Source organism: Gossypium arboreum, chromosome 8, assembly GCF_025698485.1.
Source record: "Gossypium arboreum isolate Shixiya-1 chromosome 8, ASM2569848v2, whole genome shotgun sequence".
Taxonomy (NCBI): domain Eukaryota; kingdom Viridiplantae; phylum Streptophyta; class Magnoliopsida; order Malvales; family Malvaceae; genus Gossypium; species Gossypium arboreum.
This window is the reverse complement of record NC_069077.1, coordinates 61,493,155-61,499,034: the sequence shown is the minus strand read 5'-3', so window position 1 is coordinate 61,499,034 and position 5,880 is coordinate 61,493,155. Positions and strand designations below refer to the sequence as shown.

At 35.6% G+C, this 5,880-nt stretch overlaps 1 non-coding gene across 1 annotated transcript; it reads left to right on the top strand.

The window, feature by feature from the left end:
* The first annotated feature begins 5,447 nt into the window (after positions 1-5,447).
* On the top strand, positions 5,448-5,553 carry LOC128279865 (small nucleolar RNA R71). The gene has a single exon (XR_008270057.1). It is a non-coding gene; the product is annotated as a small nucleolar RNA R71 (small nucleolar RNA).
* The last annotated feature ends 327 nt before the right edge of the window (positions 5,554-5,880 follow it).

Sequence of the window (5,880 nt, the reverse complement as noted above, 5' to 3'; positions counted from 1 at the left end):
TTATAATTTGGGACATGCATGATGAATTATTAGTTAAATCAAGGAAAAGTCATGAAATAGGCATAGTTTGTTTTAGTAATAGATGCTGACAGCAGCAGTGGTGTGGATGTGAAAAATCACTAAAAATAGCAGAGTGGAATTAAATAGTGAATAAATTATGTAAATGAGCCTTGATGAATCTACTTTCATATGGAAGAAACGAAACGGTCATATGAGTTGTATATTGAGAGATATTTAAGTATTCGTGAAACAGGGCCAGAACGGTTTCTGGATTCCCTGTTCCGACTTTGGAAATTCATTATAAATTAACCAGAGATAATTAGGAGTCATACCATATATTTATAGATTCCTCTTTGAGTCTAGTTTCTATATAAATAAACGGCATTAGTATTGAAGCCCTGCACAGGGAGATATTCAAGTTGTAACGCACGAAGGTCAGTGTAGTCGACCCCTGTAACATGGGAGACTTTAACTAATAAACTGTACTAATTGGCTCGACCAAAAATTCTATAAAAAAATCTTTAGATGGACATATGAGTCTAGTTTCAGGGAAAAATTACGAAACTGATTTTCGAGTTTTGAAATTCCAGATATGATTTTTAAGGCGACAGTGATGCAGTAACCAGCTTGTCTGGAAAATTTTTTTTATGGACTGTGAAAACAATTAAGTTAAGTCTGTGTGCACCTTGTATTCGACTCCGGTAACGGATTCGGGTACGGGGTGTTACAATATGTACATGAGACTATATTGTGATCTATGAGTTTATGTATTTATGATTATGTGAACTAGGTACCTACTGATTATTCGACCTTGAAGGTTAAATAATGATTTGTTAATTTTGATCATATAGGCATTTGGTTGTGATAATTTAATTGTATACAAATGTATATGATTATATGTATGTAACATGAATATATTAGTGCCTGGAATTAAATGTGAATTGATATAATAATCTAGTTTAATTTAGTTAAGTTGAATAAGTCATTGAGTGGTTTATTTGCTTATGACTTACTAAGCTTTGATAGCTTACTCTATGTGTTATATTTACTTCGTTTTATAGATTTTGAAGTCAAGCTACAAGCTCAGGGACTGTCAGCCAAGCTCATCAAACTATCTACTACTTTGGTACCTTTAAACTAAACTTAAATTATGGCATGTATAGGCTGGTTTTGGAGTTAGTTATTTTGGAAATGAATGTATATTCAAGCCATGCGAAAATGGCTAAATTCTTAAGTTGATTTTGGCTGTGGTTATTTTTCTCTACTTGAATTCGGTTATGTATGATCATGGTATGAGATCATTAGGGTTAATATGTTGTGAGTTAATGAGAGTTTAATTAAGCTTATGTGTGTTATGTGCATTGAAATAGTTGATGATTTGGGTAGTACGTCTGGTTGATTCGGTTATAATTTTTGCATGAGTATAAATATATATATATGGAAACGGTTGTTATATTTTGTTAAAGTGTTATTATATGCATTGGCGCCAAGGAATATTCAGTTATGTTCTAGTGTGATTGGGATTGTTTTTGTTACATGTATTATATGTTATGTTTGGCTGTTTGGTATGGTTTACTAACGATTTATATTTTTGACAAATAATTTAGCGTGTGAGTTGAATTAAAAATAATGTCTAGGTTGGTATGTATTCGGCCTTGACACTTAAAATAGTTTGGGAACTATGTTATATGTTTATGAGGTGATTATAATGGGTAATGTCTATGAATGATCGGTTATAAGACAAGAGTGAATGAGATGGTTATAACCAACCTGAATAACGGTATATGTTTATGTATCTATTTGTGCATATAATGAATTGACTTTTCTGTGATAAGGTACTTGTCCCTGTTAATATACTTTGGGTAAATAATATGGTTTGAAGTATGTATGTACGTGAGTCTAAGAAGCATATATAAATATTAAGTTATTTTTTTAAATTTGTATTTCAGAAAAAAGGGTGATTGTGTTGACCGAATTAAGGAAATATGGATATGATTATGTACTGGACTTAAATGGTACATTAATGTGACATTTTGGTTGGTTATTCGATTAGTGCAAATGCTCAGGGTGGAAGTTGTATTTCAAATATGTATTCATGATTTGTAAATGTTATAAATTAGTGAACAAAATTTTATCATGTGAAATTTATTTTATGAAATGAAATGATGTGTATTTGGTTGCATAAGACATGCGCATGACATTTACATGATTTTAAGATATATTTTTCAATCGCACTATTTAAAAGTCATAAAAGTTAGGATGTAAATATTTGATAAGTTTGTAAATCAATATGTTCTTGGTTAGATATTAATGTTTAACATTCATATGTTCTTATTAACATTGATGTATATAAAAATCGGGATTATTGTAACATTGAATCATAGTATGGTAATTATGTTATACGAATTTTTATTAGATATTTTATAATCGAATTTGATCAGAGTTATAATTTAATCGGTAATACCTCGTGACCCTATTCCGACGACGGATGTGGGTTAGGGGTGTTACAAACCCTACACTCCTTGTGGGGATATAATCAACCCACCTATCCCTACACTCCAAGTAGTACCGGTTGCTGCACTAAATAGTATTTGCAATAGAGCTGCCTGTACAGTACACTTCCTCCAATCATATTAAACCTATCCCTATGCAATGCATCATGCAACATGTCATGTCATATCATAATATTACACATGTACTTAATGCAGTTAAAATAACATGCTAAAATATAGCCATACATGAATATAGATTTACACATCACCTAGGGAAAAATAGTCATTTTATCAAATAGAGGGGTCTAGGTAAACTTACCGACCCAGCAGTAGGTTCACAGTCATCTCGGGCGACCTGTGCAACCTTAACAGTCAAACAATGAAAATGGGTCCACGGCCCATATTGAGGGCCCATGCCTGTGTGGCCCACATAGCCCAGAAATGGCCTTGGCCATGTAGATTACACAACCTGGCCCAAATATTTCCTCACATCCGTGTGGTTCACCCATGTGGGGCCTACATACCCGTGGGTCCCACAAAGCCCAGTTTGACCCAAAGTGGCCTAATACGACCTCAGCCCATGAAATAGCTCATGGCCGGCCATGTTGACTATACGCCCATGTTTACTCACGTGGCTTACCTACACGGCCGCGAGCACGCCCATGTGGCGTCAACGTTCACTTATTTCGGCTTTTGCCATTTTTTAAAGTCGGTACACACCTGGTTTCTATTTGCTGAAAGAAAAGACTGCCCACACCTTTGAACCCTACACTTAATCAACAATCCCCAATTACTCACTTAATCAAGTGCTCTATCGAATACACACAAACTACCCCATTCGTTAAACTCACAACAACATACCTTCGATCAAGTAAAGAGGGGAGTTTCGTCCACCCTAATGCCAACTAAAGATATTTCACCCTTTCAAAGGTCCCTAAGAACCAACCAAAAATAAGTAAGTACTCAATCAACAAGTAACAAAATAACACTATACTATTACACTTAAATCACCCAATCGACAACCACTTACCTTGATTGAACAACCGAGGCCCTATCCACCTAAATTGCCAAAAAAGAACGATCACTTAAGCCCTCGGTTACAACCTACAATTTAGCCAATCCCCTATTAATAACTAATCAAAAGAATAGTTTGATCCAAACAGAAAATTAAACTTATTGAAACGCAAAACCGAAGAATTGTAATGACCACAAAATCGACAGAGATCAATGAAGGAAAAGTCGGCACAGTGAGGGTAGGAGAAGAAGTAGTTTGGCAATGATGAGGAAGAAGAGATAGATGGAGAAAAGGGCGGGGTTTGACTACAAGAAAGGAGAGTATACGGCCACAACAACCAAGATGAGAAGAGAGGGGATTGTTAACATCGATTGAGAGAGAGAAGAAGAAGTAGAAGAATTCGACCAAAAGCAAAACTGATTGAGAGAGGGAGAATAGAAAAGAGAATCGGTAGGCAAGGGGATTGAAGGAAAAAGCAAAATTGAAAACAAAACAAAGCCGAAAGGTACCCGAAGTCCCTAGCAAAATTCGGCTTCCAAGAAGACAAAAAAGAAGAAAAACCGACGAATGAAGAGCACAACTAGAAGAAAAAATTTGGCACAATAGGCAAAAAGTGAGCTATGACCGATTTTTTTGACAAAATAAGACTCCCATTTTGACATGACCTCTAAACACTCCCCTCACTTGATTCCTCAAAATTCTCCAACCACTCCACTATCCAAATCCCAACATTTCCTCCTAAAATCCCTCTATCATAATCCACTCAACCACAAAATTCAAACCCCACTCAACTCTGCAGTATTTCGGTTAACCTTTACTTCCCACACGGCATAGGCAGCAAAATAAACACTCCATTGCACACGCCAGGACTCGAACTTCAGACCTCAGTTAAGAATAACATGCCACTCATCCCCTAGACTAGGAGGCCTTTTCTAAAATGTTTTACCCATATTAATTTAAAAGCCTACTGACTAGAGACAAAGGTTTATCCATTTAAAACAAAACTTTTACACAAGCTAAGGCTTGAACCCAAGACTTCTCAGACTCTCCCAGAACACATAACCACTGAAGCAGATACACATTTGTGTTTGTGTCACACAAACATACAAAAACAAATACTTAAGATTTTTGGGGCATTAAAGGTTTGTTTACGTCTTTTGAAACTGTCTCCTTTTCCTGGATGGGTTTAGTTGGTGGTTTTAATTCCTTGTCTGATTCCACCATAATTGCTTTTACATGCTCAATCCCATTTCTCTGAGGATTATTTTTCATATTACTAGGGAGAACTTGGTCATTTTTTTTAAACATCATCATTAGTTGGCTCATTTGGTCGTAGAGGTTGTCTATTCGAGATTCGAGTCGTCCAGATGATACTTGGACTTGTTGAATGCCCATATTCATTGTTTTTATCTCCCCCTCTAGTTGATTTAATTTTTTACCACAAGCAGTATGGTCATTATCCATGGTACGTTGTTGCATAGGTGGAAGTTGGTATGAAGGATTTAGTTGAGTTTGAGCTTGATTCGCGCCTCTTTGGTTGCCTTCCCACTTGAGGTTTAGATGATCTCGCCAACTGAAATTATAGGTACTTGAATTGGGATCTAAACCCTTATTATTTACGTAGCTTGCCTCATTCGGTTGGTTTTTAGAATGTGGCTTTGTTATCATTGGCTTGAACAGCATCTCCAAACAGTTAAGATTTTCTAAGAGTCGTTCAAATTTATCATCTTCATTTTGTTTGTTCACAACTTTTTCCATTAGAGTCTTTGATAGGTATATAAACCTTTCGTTAGGCCACCTATACTAAATCATTGCCATATTTGCAATGATCTTATAAGTACATATGGAACATGAGATATCCGTTAGATGCTCCATTTAAGTTAAATCTAATGTGCCTATCAACACCATTGTAGAAAATCTGTATCTGGAGCCACACTTCAAGTCCATGGTGTCGGCATTTTCTTAGCATCGTCTTCAATTGCTCCCACGCCTCGTATAGGGTTTCACTTTCGAATTCTTTAAAATTTGTGATTTCCTGCTGTAGCTTAATGGTTCGACTAATTGGGAAAAAATTATAAAGAATTTTTTTCGAGAGATCGTTCCATGTTGTAATAGATCCCAATTTTAATGAATCTAACCAATTGGCCACATTATCACATAATGAAAATAGGAATAACTGTAGACATATAGCATTGTCGGATACTCTGTTATACTTGAAGGTATCACATAGTTGAAGGAACAACTTCAAGTGTTTGTTCAATTTGAACTGTAGTGTGTTCTAGATAATCTAGATTGTGACTGTTTTTATCTTGATATTATTGGTGTTAATCATCAGCCGTTCTATTCTTTCTCACACCGCATCTAGTATATGTA